Raw genomic sequence first — 17755 nt, 5'->3', positions numbered from 1 at the left:
TAAAGAAAAGGGTTTTTTTTTCTAATTGCTTTTCAAATCTCCTCTTTGACCTCCTACTTCAAATTTTCAGATTAAATTATGCAAGGTAAACGGCATGCACTTCTTTTATTGACTTTATCTGGCCTAGATTTTCAGCCTTTGAAGGATTTCAGTTTATTAGAAATAATCTCTTTGAACCTTATCATTCAAGCATATAAACTTTAAGTCTTGCATTCCTGCATCACCGGTTCTTTTTAATTTAGCATAAATGCATGAGGTAAGTGACTTAACTATGGCATTCTTATGTAACTTCCATAACAAGCCTAGGATATTGGTTTCCTTGCATCCGAGTCCTGTTATTTTGAGATCACCCTCCTTTAAGTTTAATCACAGTGCTAGGTTTTTCTTTTTGGAACCTCCTTTCCTCCAAAATGCAAACGGAAACGGAGCAAAACATGTTTAGATTGCAAATTATTAAATCTTTGAGGATTTAAAGTCCATTTAAGCTTTAGCAAGTAAGTAACTCATTGTCACCAAGATATTCTGCATACACAATATTATTCTTGGGATCTAATGATGTTCACATGCATCCCGTGGTTCTGTGTCCTTTTAATTCCAGTTTGTGACAGTAGAATGCATTTAGAGCACTCTTCTCCCACTTTCACTTAGCCTGGCACCACATGGAAGTGGAAGAATTCAAATGCAGCACACATGCAGGTCAATTAGTTTTAAAAATACAAAACACATTAACATTTTTTAGTCCCAATCCCAATGCTCCTTTTACTTTGATGGGATGTATAAAACAGGGAGAGGAGTGTGTGTGTGTGGGGAGGGGGAGAAAGTTGGAGAACTGGCTGAAGCCTCAGGACTGCTTTTTCAGTAGAGCTAGCAGATTCTTCTTCCTCTCATATTTCTTCCAGGACCACAAGGGGAGAGAGGAGAGAGGGAAGTCCAGTTTCTCACAAGACAAATGCTAGATGGAACAGCTATGGGTTATAAGTTTGAGATAGAAAACTAGAGGGTACCATATATTTTGCTAGCTAGTCTTTGTGTGCCATTTCCATAATGTTCCTTAGTCTACCCATCAACCACTTCCAGGTGCCTGATGGCTGGGAAATTCTTCCCTTCTTACAGAAGCAGCAAACAGGTTTCCATGGTTTTGTATTAACTAGGTTTCTATTGCCTCTATGTAATGTTTATTCCAAAATTCTGATTTCCTTTATTATATGAAATAATACACAGTATTTCTGAAGCAGAGATGGAACTGGAAAGAAGATTCTGCACTGGTAAAGCTGCATGAAGGCGGTGTAAAGGACTTGCTGGTGCACTTTATGGACAGGAACAACAGGGCTCTCCTTCTGGCCTGTGCGTACAGATGCAAGATTTGACAATCATAGAAAAATTGCTATTATATAACAAGAGAAAAAGCATGGAAAATTTATCATAAAACTGGGAGAGGGATTTACAGAAAGGTCCCTCAAGATCTTAATGGTGAATTTCAAGCTGATGTCCCTTCTAAGTGGTAATTTCTAGTTCTAGATGGCAAAAGGGACTCAAATGTAAAGACTCTCCAAAGAGATGCATTTTTCTTACATAGGCAAGACATCAGAAATAGTGTATCACCTTTCTCACCCCTGTTTTTGTTGAAGGGCCGTTTAGATATTAAATAGAAACTCTGAATCTATGAAAAGTTGGCAAGACTAGAAGGGACCACCTATAAAATACAGGACACAAAAGGTCAAACAGCAATTCTTATAGCAAGCCCCCTACTGAACCTAACTGAAGCAGAATCCTCCAGAAAGACTTCATCTAAAAACTTTAAGATTCCACAACTTCCTTTAGTTGTTTGTTCCAATCATTTTCACTTTGTTCGTTACAAATCTGTGTTTTATTTCGACTTTAAAATTTCTGACTTATTTTTACTACTTATTTTTATGCTTGAGGGGGTTGGGGTATAATAGCCTTAAGAGAGAACTTATGTCATTACCTTAGTTAAATAAGAGTAAAAACTGAAAAGTTTAAATAAAGTGCACATATATCTTTAATCAGGTTTCATGTACTTAATGTATTTAAAATTTTGTTGTTTTCCAGACAGCCATGTTTTTTCAGACCATGCAAGACCTGAATGTCTAACACATGCACCTTTTCAAAAATGCCATTTCTTTATAGAAGGAAGGACAAGGAAACAAACTAAGCTTTTAAATGCCAATTTGGTACTCCTTCATTTATGTATAGAACAATGAGCTTTTGGCCACACAGGACTTTGGAGACTCAGTTAGTGAAAACCTTCACTGCAGGACAATAAGGATTGGAAGAAATTGCATTCTTGGAAAGAAAATGAAATCAACAGTCTGTTAGCAGTTACATGCAATCACCACTAATAGATCTTTTGATTGCAACAAAGAAAATCTGAAAAAGCTATACTTCAGTAAAGAATCCCTGATTTGCTCCTATAATGTCCCATACTGTAGAACTTCATACCTTCTACAGTAACTGATCAATTCATAATTCAAGAAGTGATACTGACCTCTAACAAGCTAGGTGGATAGCAAGAAATATTCCAGCCTCTAAATTAGGGAAGAACAGCCCCAGAACACTGAGATGATAATTTAGGCCAGGGATGACTAAAATATAGCCTGCAGGCCAGATGTGGCCCATGGAGCTGCATGAGGCAGTTAGCCGTGTGCATCTGAAGTCAGTCAGAAGGCATGGGGCATATGCACCTTTATAAAATGCTGCCGCTGCTTATCCTTGCCACGAAACTTCTGGACCCATGGGGAGCCTTATGGGCCAGATCCACAGCATAAAGTCACATTACCTGACTTGCAAGGATGCCTGCAGGGCCAGAAATTTGGTGGTGAAAGGAGTGGCAGTTGCTATGGCTCTGGGAGTTGCAGCAATTAATGTTGCCACCAGATTCCAGCCCCATAGGTCAGATGACAGACCGCCCCCACACCACTCATCTGGTCCATGTGGCCAAATGAGTTGGACACCACCGGTTTAGACTACAATGTACAGAAGGCAGAACCAGATGAAGGTACTGAAGGATGCATCTTTCTACTGGAAAAAAAACCTATCTTCTATAAGATACTATAAACAACTAGGCAGGACCACATACATTTTAGGTATTTTGAAGTGTTAGAATATTTAAAGTAATTGAAAGATCTTATCCTAAGATCTTCCGCAGTTTTCAAGAGGGACTCATGACACACTGGATTACTAAAAAGCTCTCTCCAAGAAACATAAGGAAGGGCCTAGAGGGAGAAAAGCAATCATATTTCTGGTTATATATTTGAGAGGGGAAAAGTATGGGATGGAAACAGAAGATTCTTAAGTTCCTCTACACAAATAGGCATGCACCTAATTTATGCCCTAGCATCAGCACCATTTGAAGAAGCATCTGGTGACTTACACAACAATTTGCCATCCTCATTCCACATCCAACTTGCATCTTTTCAAAACAGAGAGTATACACTTTATTAGCTGAAAAGTGACTTGAGGAAACTGCAGCAACCATACCCTTCTAGACTCCAGATATCTCTAATATCTACAACTTAAGGAAAGACTGACAGGTGGCTGAAAGAGTACAATGGTTTATATATTTCTTTAACTGAATGTTATGATGGATCTTCAAGAGAAGCATTAATAGGCTTATTCATACTTGGTAAGCCAAGCAGACATTTTAAGTGTTCCAATTTTAGAATAATATTCACTCCTAAATTTTTTGTGAAACACACATTGTTTCCTGACCTCTACAAAAAAGCAAACTGCTTAATGGAACATCTGACCAAAGCATATCATCTTCCTTCGCACATGTTCTCAGAGGAAGTTAACTTGCAAGACTGAAGACATATAGGTAAAAATTGCATGTTAATTAGAGAGAGAGAGAGAGAGGATGGAGGTAAGTGGGGTATAAGGAGGTAAGTGGGGTATAATTACCTGGAGTAGTTTATTTGTATAATTGTTAGGGAGTGAGCAAAGAACAAAAGAACTTTTATAGGGAATGGAGATAAACCCAAAGTTAAACGTTACTAGAAAAGATGGGTATTTTTATTTCCTCCCTTGTACAATGCTTTTTCTATTCATCAGCATTGGAGATGCAAGCTGCTGAGACAGAAACTGACTTTTTTCAATGTATTTGCACGTTATTTTCAGACAGTTGGCATTTAGACCGTACTTCTTTGTTGTTAAACTACACTGTAGGATTTATAATTTGGCTTTTTTTTTTTCTCTTTCTTTCTGAGGGACTCAGTACTTTGTATGTCCCACAGATGGGAGAGGGGAAAGGATGCAGCACACCCACTGGAAGATGCTCCACTGGGACTGGAATCCCCCCCCCCCCAGGCAGGGGGGCCAGCTGGGGAAGGCCCTGTCAGGCAGCACAGGGGAGCTGTCCAGGTCCAGGCCACTGCAGCACAGGTGTGGCGGGAGGCGCAGGGAGTCTGTCACCCTGCCCAGGCCCTACCATTGTGGGGAGTGGAGGTGGGGGCTGAGCAGAGCAACTGTGGGGCTGGGAGTCTTGCTGCTGCAGCAGTAAGGCACCACAGAACCCCAAGAGGGGAAGGCAACACAGCACCGGGCACACAGCGAAGACATAAGAGGCCAGGGCTGTTTCTGGTGAAGGTCACTAAACTAGGAATGAGCTACTGTTTAACCAATATAATTAGAGGAGGTTAAATAGATAATTTTTAAAGGATACTTACATCCCTAACACACACACACACACACACACACACAGAAATAGTGTCACTATTGACTATAGAATGTTACTAAGAAGTTGCAAGACCCTTAACATGACTTGTAAGTAGATCAAAAGCAAAATGACTGATCCCATCCTCAGAAGCCTACTCCTGAAGAGTCTTCTACCCTCTTCCCCCTGCAATCTTACATCAGTTATTCAGCTGTTAATTAATCTCAGCAACTGGTATAGAGGGAAGCTAGTTTCAACTAGGCTCCAAGGCCCACTTCATTATCATCTAGGCCAGTGGAAGCAACCTTTTTGGCAGGATGCCACAACATAGCCCCACACCCTCCCCACGTACCACTCCAAACCCCTTCCCATGCCAAGTCAGCTGCTCTACCTTCTGCTTCCTGCCCTGTGCTCCCTGCCTGATCTGATTTGATCCGATTTGCTTTCTGCTTCGTTCACCATGCTTCTCATTCAACCTGTTGCTCTGTTTTTTGCCCCCGCTCTATCTGCCACTGTGTTAAATGTCTGCACCCCAGTCTGCCATGTGCCCACACAGAGGCTGCTTGCACCAAGAGTGGCATGCATACCACAAACTGGCCATCCTTCTTTTAGACCAGGGGTTGCCAACACCCTCCCGCCCCGAGCCACGGCCTGGTATACAGAGTATAAAAAAGGACTGGCTGCCTGCCTGCAATATGCTGGTCACTTTCAGTCCATGGTTTGCCTGTCTGCAGCATAAAAAGGTTGGGAACCCCTGATTTAGATATCTAAGGGCTCCTCTATTAGACATGGGACTAACATAGGAATGGGTGAAAGGAACTAAATATTTATTTCTCTAGAGATTTCTCCCTGTCCACTAGAAGGCCTTCAGGGTTTCCCTTTATTTTTCCCTCTCTTCTTACTTCCTCCTCATCCTCCCCCAAGAAGGGGAAGCATGACACTGAAAGGAGCTATGGAGGGGGAGAAAAGAGTAGTGGAGGAAAAGAGTGAGGAATAGAAAGGAAATAAAAACTTGAGCTATGGAATGAATGAGAATAAGTGAATTAGCTCAGCAGGCATCAAGGAAGGGACAAATAGAATGAAAAAGAGTTCAGAGAAAGAGTGAAGGTAATTGAAGAGCTTTGGCTCTTTGATTTTAAAACCTCAGTTTATTGCCATCACTCATTCTCTACAGAAGCCAACAAAAAAGAAAAAAAGGAGAGGGAATATAATCCCAACAGCATGTCTCCAGCTGTAACTATTCAAGCTCCCTAAAACTGTTAAGAATTATTAACTGTCTCAAGGTGGAAAAAATCCCACACACTTTGTCTCTCAAAAAAGGTCCATCTATCTTGAAGCTCCATCAAACATTCAGAAATCATCAAGAAAAGAAGTACAAGAGTGCTCATTCTTGAGTAAGAGTCTTTAACAAAGGAGATCTTCCAGGTTGACATGCAAATTTATCTTGGGGGGATATATTCCCCCCCATGATAAATTCAATGAAGAAGTGTACATCTTGTAGTTTCTAAGAGGAGAGCAACAATTCTCCCAGTAGATACATAACACCTGTAAGGGGCTTAAAACCACAAACAGGTGTTATATTTTTACTAGGACAATCTACTGGCAGGAAAAATAAATATAATACAAATGCATAGTGCCAAGTTTTGTTCTTTATTAATTTACAGAAAATAACAATTGGTTAATATTAAACTTGTCTAATCTTTCACAATAAACTTGGTGTCTCACCATTTTTCTATTACCATTAGATGCAGAATTCCTCTACAATAAAAATTTCTAATAGTCAACATCAAGCCAATCAATTTAACAATCTAATAAATGAAAAAATATGACTTCATTCCAAATATAATTCTCACATCTCAGTGAATTTGACGACTGCAGGAGAACAGTTTGAAGATATTTACGAAACTGTTCCCTAAAAAGTTATACTATACATTCAAAAACTCCTCTAGAAGTAAAATTAACTACATTCATTAGTATTTATTGTTTCTCATTATTCACAATTAACATTTGAAATCAGGCACTTCAACAGCCATCTTTAGGCAGTGTTCAATAAGCAGGCCCAGTAAGTTACATCTCTATTACTGTGCTATTTTTCATAACATCTACCTAATGCTGCAACGGAAGGGTCTTAATTATAATAAACCTCTGAAAAATTATATTTTAAAGTATCAATTTTCAAATGCCTTTTTCCTACAGTGAATAGCTGCTGATTAAGAACGTTTCATATTAATGTGACAGGAGAAAATACAGGTTTTTACGATATTCACTAGCTAGCTACAATTAAAATTGGTTGAAACACAGCATAAGTGTTTCAGATCTTGTGAGAAACCAACGCAATTTTTGTTTCACTAATTACTAATATATTATGCACATAAAATAGCTTAAAACCGGATCATTCAATTAAATCTTTTTCTATTTTACTTTACAGTTTTTTCCACTTATGCAGATCCCTACACATATAGTTTTCCCTTTCTTTTAAGCAGCATTTTACTTGAATGGATCCTGGATTGAAACTCCCACTTTTATCTCTTCAGTTTTCAGAAGTTGGAGGAAAGCTTAATGATTAAACTAGGAAGACTAAGCTTTTAACTCATCAAAAGTTTTTTATCTTTCATGGCTGTTTAAAGCTCCCTCTTTATTTTCAGCAGCTAAACTATGGTCCCAAATAACTCTAATTTATTTCTTGATAGCCACATGCTGGTTTGCTTATAGGTTTTTTGTTGTTGTTTTTAATCAACTGTGGAAGCATCGTTTTGAGCTGAAATGATTTTATCATAATCTCAAACAGTGACAAAATTTGTAAGTAACAATGCAAGCATAAACTGCAACTTTTAACACATGGAACAGGAAGTGAATGGCTGCTCAGAAGTCTAAGTAGATAGCTTTTCCTCCAGGGATTATTTTTTAATTTTCCATTAAGTATTGGATGAACAGTTTCATCTGATGCTTACAGCTGAAACTGAAAATTGAAATCCCAGCTCCAAAAGATGAAACTCTGTCCCAGTAACCATGGAGATAATTGCAACTTTTTCAATAAAAAAATGGAAAGATATAAAGAGGGGTTTTTTTTTATTCTCAGGTTAACATGCTCTTATTCCAAAGTTGCATTCCAAGCAAAGAGCAAGCCAAAAAAACAAAACCCAGAGTTGAGGGGAAGAGCTGTAACCTCTCTTCATTTTTTTAGAAGTGTGTCACATGTGGCATGGGCAGCCTCTGGGTGTGGCACACAGCAGACTGGGTAGGGAACAGGCAACACTACAGCAGATAGGGCAGGGAACAGCAAGCAGAACAGCAGATAGGGCAAGAGCAAGGGAAGTAGAGTGGCATTTGGGCAGGATAAGAAGCTAATTCGTAGCACATCAACCGAAAAGGTTGGCTTCCAACTGTTCTAGAACAATCGAAACTTGTGTGAATCTGTGAAACTACCCACAAAAATACTTCTCTGCAATATTACAATCCTAATTTTCAAATTAAATAGCAACTGCAATAAAATATTTTTACAGTAGTGAAAGAGTCCATTTAAACCAGCTGTTAAGGTATGATCAGCTGTCTAGGCATGGAATATCAGTCGTCTAGTTTAACAGACAGATGGCTCTAAACATGACTCCCATACAACCACACACTTAATAGTTAGGCATAATTTCTCTCTGACTAGTAGGGACAACATGAAAGTTAAGAAAATTCACAATCAAATGCAACAGACTATTACCAGAATTGGTCAGGGGGGGAATCAGTATTACAACCAAGTCATAACTACATAAAATTATTTGAAAATATTAACTTGAAACAGCTGAGAAGCAAGATTTTTTCATCTGAAAAGTATATTGCATGGTTTTCATTATCATCTTGCTAAATTTATGGAGATATTTACATCTATTTTAACATAAATGAATGTAGTTGTTATTTTTAATTATACAACATGCGTAAAAAGCTCATTAAAATTAGTCATACCCTGATCTGAGTTAGTTTTCACAATAATTTAATTTATGGAGTGAAAAAAGTGATCAAAGATAACCTAAATTACATTTTCCCCAAGCCCCCAAGAAAAGCCCACTAAAAGCCACAAGAATAATGAAAACACCATTTTTATAGTAGAACTTTTGCTGTGACAGATATTAAAAGTAAATTAAAAATATCTTTGGAAATTCTTGTCTTAAAACTGGACTTCATGCCTGTATTTTGGCACTTGTATGTATAAACTGACTTTCAAAAACAAACAAACAAACAAAACAAAAATACTAACTACCCAGCAATTCCCACCTAAATTTCTACCAAAATGAAGGAGAATATTAAAAAATGGTGGTTTTCCCTCTAAGTAATAGACATAAACCATTAAACACACTTCACTTGTGCAGGGTTCAAAGTATTTACCCTTTCAAAACATATAGGATGTACATCAAAAAGTTCATTTGGACCGTGGAAGAAAGTACTCTTTAAATTTATGAAGGCCCTTGGTAAGCTACTTTCTTAGATTCTTATTTAGAAAAAAAGAGAAATGAATAAAAATCCTCAAACAGCAAAAATATAATATAATAAACTACAGTCTCTATGGTTCACTGTAATAATAAAGATTACTTTTTACCATTTTATAATGCATTAATAAATCTATGGGACTACTCTGAGAGCTCATCCAACTAATTATCAGCACAGGAATCTTAAAAAAAATAATTAAAAAAAAATGTATAAGAAATTCTGCAAGATAACTAAAATGTTTCTGTGATAGCCAGTTCCTGTCTATGAAGGCCCATGAACATTTTTCAAATACATTTTTGTTGTACTCCATCTTAATCAGGCTCTAAAGGTAGCAGGTGAAATTATTATTACATTTTTTTTCTACTGTAGTTACATTTTTTTTCCTGCACATGATTGTGGCTCTGCAGATGTTATTTCAGGAGACAAGTTTAACTTCTGCTGAGGTATCTTTTAGTTTTCTGGCTAGTACGAATAGAAATGAAACAATATTAAGATGACTATCATTCTAGAAAAGCCTACATTGTATGTGTATGGAAGGTCCAATGAACTTCACATAGCTTTCCAAGTCTAGAGAACAGTGATACAGACTCTTAGGAGATCTAGTCAGCAGCCAACAGATGCCCAAACAAGGAAGAACATCCCTATAAAACTGAAGGTTCATTTAAATCCTGGTGCCATTTTTACTGCAGTTATCCCAAACAACTTAAAAACAGTACCTGGTCCAAGGTCACAACCCAATAAAATCTGAAAATGTTGAGACCAGTACAAACGTAGGTTATGTTGGCATCACAAAACCAGGAACCAATTTAAAAGCTTCAGTCTGCTATTTAAGTCAGGATGCAGGGAAGCCCCTTAAGAATTTTTGTGCATCTAGACCTTTTTTTTCCCTGACTACTTTTTTTTTTGGTAGCGTGTATTATACAACACTTAACTCAGTGGTTACTTGGGACCAAGACCACCCTCACTCTTCCAAGACTTGCCAGAGGCACTTAACTTTCTGCCCTACAAATACTTGAAACATCAATATTACTACATAAAATCAGCATTTAATTGTCTTTGCGGGATTAAGCCTAAATATATTCTTCAAACTTCAGAACTCTTAAATCTAGGCAAGAATATAGATTATTTCCAAACAAAATACTAATTCAGTTCTATACATGAAAACCTTACCACAGATCTTATACATATAAAAATGATCTGAGTCCATGAATTATGACAAATTCTCAAAAAAAAATTTAAAATATTATTGTTCTCCTTCAGATTAATGATCACATGTATGCTATTGAAATCAGCTACCTAGGGGTAGAGATGGTTTTAGGATCTGGAATCCAAATTACTAAAAAGATATTAATTCATCTATTAAGTCTGCCATTTGGAGAATACTGATAAATTTCTCATTCAAAATTGGATGTTTCCCTAAAATAAAAACTTTTATTAAAGATTTCAATATAACCCTTATGAAAGCATAAAGACTCCCTTTTTGGTAAGGGGAAGAAGGGCATAAATATATTTTTTTCCTTTAGAGACTTTGCCCTGAAAATCATTAACATGATACCTCAGTGCCTCAAAACATTTAAATTAATTTAGCCTCAAAGCAGCCCTGTAAGGTAAGGAAGCATTACTATCTCCATTTTACAGATGGAGAAAGTGAGAAATAGAGAACTGAAGTGACTCACCCAAGGTCACAGATGAAGAATCTGGAAGATTTCCCAATTTCTAAGGAGGTCTTATAGTACAAAAATAATTAAGGCTAACAAAGACAATGCTGTGCATTTTTTTGAAATTTCAAATTTTCATTTCAGCTTTTCAAATTACTTCTAAATCATGGGGTATTATTGTTCATTTTAAATGAAATGTTGCCAGTGTTGTCTAATTCAGCATAACTAGGGTCACATAAATAGGAACAACTACCTAGAGAGACAAAACCAATCAGATACTTCATATTTTCACAGAAACCATAGTACAATTAGAAATTTATGCACTTGATTAAAAAATAGAAACCTAGAGGGGGAAAAAAAAAGTAGAAAAATCTCTACAATTTAGAAACCCCCAGAAGTTTAACACAAGCCTTCTAACAATCCCTAGTTGTTGTTTTTTAAAATATATACTGTGAAATAAAATATAGATTTCAATTTTAAAAGATCACATCATCATGGGTATAAAATATGATGGGACATGCATTACTAGATCATTAACATATTACTTGAAGGGTTCAAGTCGCTCAGTCTTTGGCCTCAATACAAGGAAGGTGTGCATTAACCTGTAACGCAGGTCTTACCCCCAATCTTGCTGTTCAAATGATACATACCTAAAGGAAATACTATCAACTCTCCTAGAAATAACACTGCTCAATTCTTTAAGTTAAAAGAAAAATGCCATTTTAATAGAAATCTTTTTGTTGTTTCTCTAGATCCAGAACATTCCAACGATATATTAGAATGGAAACTTTTCCCTCATTATAGTAAGGACAAAATTTACAGACTGGTCTAAAAATGACAAATTTGCATTTACTTTTTTAAAACTGAAACTTAACCCATACTAAACCCCCAACAAGCTTCCATATTTGCAATAAGATCTGGGGATCACAACTGTGCTCAATAAATATATCACCTACCAAAGAATAAGTCCCTGCCCCATCCGGCCCCCCCTCACTTCCCACACACGCACACTGTAGCATATTTATAGTGATGATACTAAAAGGCTCATATTTCATTTGGGAAAGGAAAGAGAAGGAACTACAGTTTCACTTTTTCTGTATGTCAAAATATGACTTTAGTGAGTTTAAAAGATTCTCATGCCAAATAATTATGCATGGCTATGTAAACTTTAAACCCAAAGCAGCAAAGTAACAGCTTTTTAATTCTGTCTGCAAGCCTCCTTGAATATTAATCTCAAAATAGTATTCTTGTATTCCCAAACTATCAGCATCGCCAACAAGACCACTGTCTCCAGTAAAGAAGGTCTGTTACTGAATGAAAGTGAACATGACATTCACAAACAAGAGATCTAAGAACCTGGTGGTTCTAACTTTGTCTTTATTTGATAAATATTAGCAGTCTTTGTGTTAGCACTAGATTATACTCCCAGCCAGTTTTCAATTAATTAGTAGAGACAGGAATTTGCCCAAATTATTTTTAACACAGAAAGCAAGATTAGCATGGCATGCATATAACCTCAATGAAACGCACACACCCCAAGAAGCTGCTTGAGTCTGTCCTCTCTCCCCCCCCTCCTCCCACTGCAAAAGTGGTCTCGTTCATTTGCCTTTCACACACATAACCAATAAAATTAATCAGCTGAAACACTGCATTTTAATCCTAGCAAAGTCAAGATATGTTTTGTACAGGATTGGAAGAAAACTGGGCTTTTCATTTAAGCATAATAAGCCTGTAATATGCTGCAGACAAACGCACTGCATGGGGTGTGGAGGACCCGAGCTGATTAGATTACCACAACATCAGCCCGAGGCCGCCATTTTTAGAATCTCTAAAGGACAAAAGAGGGAAATTACAATTTTTACTCTACATTTTAAATAAGTGACTCCAAAAGTAGCGTGTTTATGGTCAAACACTTACGTCTACTACCTACGGCCACAGACCTCTCTTTCCTTTCATTGAGGTAGGTCTCAGGAAGACAAAAACCGTTTGGTTATTAATGCTTTGAAGAGGATGTAAATAAACGGAGACTAAAAGCAGTCTGAAATGCAGACACAGCCCTTAAATTCTGCCTTTAATCTGAGGGAGAGGACATCATTTCGGGGACCTCAGGGCTTGAAGCCACCCTCCATTTCCAAGCGACTGGGCACAGGGGGAATACAGGACCTTAATTATCCAGTGAGGTGAGATTTCTTCTCCCCTCTTTAGTGAACCGCTTGTTTCTCCTCCCCTGCCTGCAGCAATAGGGAGCGCTCCCCCAATCCCTCTCCAGAGGGGATTTGACCTGTGCCAGGCAGGGAGCACGGAGAGAGACCAAACCCCAGCAGGCGGGGGCATCACAGATTGCCTTCGGCTCCTTCCCAGGGAGGGGGATGGGAGAATCACCCCCCTTTCAAATGGGCACAGAAACTCTTCCCAACTGTGTTTTCTGATCGCCCAGGTTACAGCCCAGCGCGGAGAGCTGCACGGGGCGGGGGAGGGGGGTGTGGAGGGCGAGGAGATTAGGCCCACAACGAGCCATTTTAGCCCCACAAAGCAGTAACGTGCAAGCAGGGAGAGCAGGAGGGAAGAGGCTGCCTCCCCTCAGCACCCGGGCAGCCCGGCTCCCCTCCCGGCCCGAGGGACGGCGCACAGCTGGCGTGACCGCCACCCCCTCGGCTCCTCCGCGCCCACAGCCCGCCATGTTCACGAGGGACAGCGGCTCTTTCGTGTCTCGCAGCGCGGCGGGCGGCCCCGGGCACCGCCACCCGCACACGCCCCCTCCCCGGCCCGGCCCGCGCGGACACTCACCGGGAATGGTCGCAGGCCAGGCGGCAGCACGGGCGAGCCGAGCCCCTCTCCCAGCCCGGCCACAACAATGCAGCAGCCCCACTGCGGCTGTCCCCGGCCGGGCAGCGCTCAGCCCCGCGCACCCCGGAGCGCCTGAAGCCTGCAGGGACCAGCCGGGAAGCGCCCGTGCCTCAGGACCCGTGTACCAACCCCGCAGCCGCCGCAGCTCCCGTGCCTCCCTCCTTTCAGCCGCCTACGCTCCCTATGTCACTGCCTCTCTGGGAAAATGGCGTCCGCTCTCCCCTCCCTCCTCCCCCCCCTGCACGGGCTCGCCCGCCCCGCCTGGCAGGGGCAGGGTTACCAGGGCGAAGCCAAACAGCCGCCATTTTGCTTGTGGGCTGAGGCGCCGCCCGGGCCCGTGGAGGCCTCCCCGGGGTCCATTTTACGCGGGTGGCGCCCTGACTTTGTTGGGCAGGGCGGGCCGGAGTCGCCCCGCACGACATCGGGGCGACTCTTCCCGACAGACGAAGCGTGGAGGAGCCCGGGGGTGGGGAGCCGCTGGGCCACACAGCGGGACGCGTGGCAGTGCGAGGACGGGCGCTCCCCGTGTGCGCGGGCCTGTGGCGGCGGCTCCTGGCGCTCGCCCAGGGGGCAGGGACGGGGCTGCCCTTATTTGGAGCCGCCGGAGCTCGGCTCAGGCGCAGCCCCCTCCGCCCGGCTCCGGCTCCGACCCCTCCGGCGAGGAGATGGCTGCGCGAGGGGGGAGGGAGGCGGCCGGGCTTTCACTCGACGCCCACCAGGGGCCGAGCGAGCCGGTCGCAGTGCGCAAGCTCGGCGCAGCGGATAAAAGCGGCGCTGGCAGCGCTTCCCCTGCCTCGATGGAGCCGCCGCGAGCGGGGCACGGGAGGAGAAGCAGCGGCAACGGCACCATAGCCTAGTCCTGCCTGGGGGAGAGGGAGTTGGGGGCTCCGCCGCGGCAGCAGAGAGCCGAGGTGAAGGGAGCTGTTGCTGATGGAGGCAGAGGCGGCTGTAACGGGGCGCCGAGCTGGGGGGGAGGGGGCGATTAAACGTCTTGTGACCCTGGCGGAGTCTGTGGGTGTTTTTTCCCTGTCTAACCCCCGCGTGTACGTGTGCGTGTGTTTCTCTCTCTTTCTCTCTCCCTAGGGCGCTCGCTCGGCTTCTGCCTGTTGTTGCGCGAAATGGCGGCCGGCGTCCCGGTGGGTTTGGTCGTCGCGGTTTTTTTTTTTCTTCTTTTTTTTTTTCTCTCCCCTCCCCCCGCTCGGCCCCGCAGCGAACCGCGGTGGAGACTGGGCGGGGGGCGCCGCAGCCAATCGCCGCGCGGGCTGGCGCGCCCCGATTGGCTGGCGCTGACATCATCCTGCAGTAGGGCCAGCCGCAGCGGGGCAGGGCCGGGAGCTGCCGGGGGAGGCTGGTGCAAAGGGAGGAAACGGGCGCCATGATGGCGGGCGCGAGGGAGCCCGGCGGGCGCGAGGAGACGCCGGCGCGAGGAGCAAGCGGGCAGACGGCCCGACGCTCCGTGCCGCGAGGAAAGCGGGGTTGCGGCCGAGCAGGAAGGAGGGCGGCGGCGCCCGCCCGCGCCTGCATTTGTAACTGCGTCAGTCCAAGATGGCGCGGGGGCTCCCTGGAGAGGGCCGGGAGCCGCACGTCCGCCGGAGGTCATGTGACCGCTGCATTCCTGCGGGGCTGGCGGCGGCCCAAGCCGGCTGAGGCGGCGGCCGGGAGCGTCCGCGCCGCGCTCCCCTCCCCCAGCGCCTGCCCTGGCTCCTTCTGTCCTTCCCCGCCCGTCTGCCCTGCGCCTCTGCCTCGGGCGCGGCGCTGGGCCCGGCCTTCTTGGCTCGGGGCGGGATCACAACGGGTGGCTCTGAGCTGCGCCCGGGGTGCTCTGGGCTTCACCCAGGACGCGTCATTTTTGTTGTTGCAGTTTTAAGATGCAACCTTGTAAACTAGACTGGCCCAGGGACACCTCTGGAAGCAGCTGGGGCTATAGGGCATGATGTGCTGAACCTTGCCAATCTGTCATGGCTTGTTGCTTATTTCTCGCAGTGGTGAGGCAGGGCACCCCAATGCCAGCGGTCGGACTCAAGAGGCTGTGTGCTAGATGGAAATGGCAGGGTGGCGCAAATCAGTATCTATTCCTGATCTTTGTTTGGCTGGAGGGGAGACTTCAGGTCTGCCCCAACCCGTCAAATTGAAATGGTTTTGGCAGCGGGCAGTCCCAAGTTGCTGTTCAATAATGTATATTACCTTATTAATATGTCAGACAGCTGCTAGTGGTTGTGCTATGCTGGCATAGCTAGGAAACCTTGCTGGTTCAAGGGTGGTCAGTGAGAGCTTATGCTTCTGTAATACTGGGGTATTCAACTGATGTTGAGATGACTATACCTGTGGTAACAGTGCCTGTGTTGGCACAGTGAAAGTGTTTGAAGAATGTAGCTTAATATTTTAGGCCACTTTAGTAAATTATTTGGTGCCTATTACGTAATAGGCACCATGGTTGAGGTGGAGTCTAGTTGCATAACAGCAGCACATTGGGACTGTGCTTTTCTGAAACTACTCTAATTAGGCTTGTAGTTTCAGATACCCTTCTTGCCTTTCTCTGTGGGTATTATTATTATTATTATTATTATTATTATTATTATTATTATTATTATTTTTTTTTTTTTTTTTTGTAATTTCAAGCCATGTATGCAATTAAATGAAATGGGAAATAAAGGCAAAGATGCAGAAACTGATGCTTGAAGCCTAATTAATCTATTCCAATGACTCTTATACCAAAAAGTTTTGTGATTAGACTCAGATTTCCTTCAGTAATATACAATAGGCTGCTGTAACTTTTTTTTTTTTTTTTTGTAATGTTGGACTCTGTGGAAGCGCTTACAGTCTTGTATGCTTTGAAGGGAGGGAATCTGCCAAAATTGAGAGATTGAATCAGGCTGTCTTGAATATAAAGCAGAAGGTATTGAAGTTTTATAGTTATGTACCCATTTTCCAAGACAGCTGCTAAATGAGTAAATTGAAGCTAATTAAGTTGTTGCCCACTGTCTTGGTGCACTCTTCTAAGCTAATCTGTTTCTACAGAGACTTGCAGAAAGCTACTGAATTCTGACCTTTTCAACATAAAATTTTGAAAGTAGTTTTTAGTAGTATAAGTGTATTTGTACCAGTATCATGATTTATGTTAAATACCTCCTGCAAGAATTGCTAAGGCTTCTTCATAAAATTAGAGTTCTGTGGATGATTAAATATTTTGCACTTTTTTTTTTAATTTAAACAATCTGATTTGGTCAAATTAAAAATTTAAGTGTAATCTTAATGTGCTTTTACAAAACTAGTCATACTAATCACCAGTTGACCTTTAAAATGAGCTTTCCCAAAACATACAATACAGCTGAATTCAAACCTTGGCCTTAAGGGAGTTGCAGTGGCACTCTAATATGACCTGGAAATTGTTGCTTACCTCTTATTTAGTGTTTTGAATCTTGAATCCTTCTTTTGTAAGGAACCAATTCCTCTCTTTGTAAGAAAGGCATAGCAAAACTGAAAATTGTAATCCTCATAGTTGATAGCAAATTATGTTCAAGACTAACTTCTACGACATGCTTCTAGATGAGTGATTCTTGTCAAAAAAAGATCTGGCTTTCCTGCCGCTGCTGTGCTGTGCTGCCCCCCCCCCCCCCCCCCCCTTTCAGAAAACGTGAAACTAGTTTAGGGGGCTGGACTCAGTGATCCTCTGGGGTCCCTTCCAGCCCAAATGTTTATGAAATTTACCTTTAATGATGGTCTGTTACAAACAATAGTTGAGAACTGGCCTACCAGTGTTCCTTTGCCTCCATTCCTACTACTGTGATAATGGAAACATTTATATAGCCTATTCACTGTGCATATGTCAATACCTGTTTGTTTGGTTCTGTTTATGGAGCAGGCACTGGGGAAAGGAAATAGGGAATGCCACAAGGAAGGTGTGTGGGGGAGGAAAAAAGCATGCTCTAGGAAGGGAAAGGTAGAAGACAATGGGGCAGGAACAGTCTTACAAAGGTTAAAGACTGATTTGGATAAAAACAACTAGTTTCTCCTTGAATGGTTTCTATAGGAATTTTAACAAAAGAATGTGTTTTGTTTTTCATTTTGTAGTTTGTACTTTGTATTAAATGGTGCATACTAATAGGGA

At 42.2% G+C, this 17755-nt stretch overlaps 1 protein-coding gene across 7 annotated transcripts in view; it reads right to left on the bottom strand.

Annotated features, from left to right (window-relative positions):
* Window positions 1-13677, bottom strand: part of KMT2E (lysine methyltransferase 2E (inactive)) — an 89533-nt gene extending 75856 nt beyond the window's left edge. For 4 of the 7 annotated variants that reach the window (XM_006265198.4, XM_019487470.2, XM_019487469.2 and 1 more), the window contains exon 1: window positions 13588-13676. The gene's annotated coding sequence lies outside the window, so the exon portion shown is untranslated. Of the gene's footprint in view, window positions 1-13587 lie in introns of all 7 variants that reach the window. The other 3 variants (XM_019487468.2, XM_019487467.2, XM_019487466.2) reach the window with 3 other exon arrangements.
* Window positions 13678-17755: the final 4078 nt, after the last annotated feature.

This window comes from Alligator mississippiensis, chromosome 4 (genome assembly GCF_030867095.1).
Source record: "Alligator mississippiensis isolate rAllMis1 chromosome 4, rAllMis1, whole genome shotgun sequence".
Taxonomy (NCBI): domain Eukaryota; kingdom Metazoa; phylum Chordata; order Crocodylia; family Alligatoridae; genus Alligator; species Alligator mississippiensis.
This window is presented reverse-complemented; position numbering and strand designations above follow the sequence as displayed.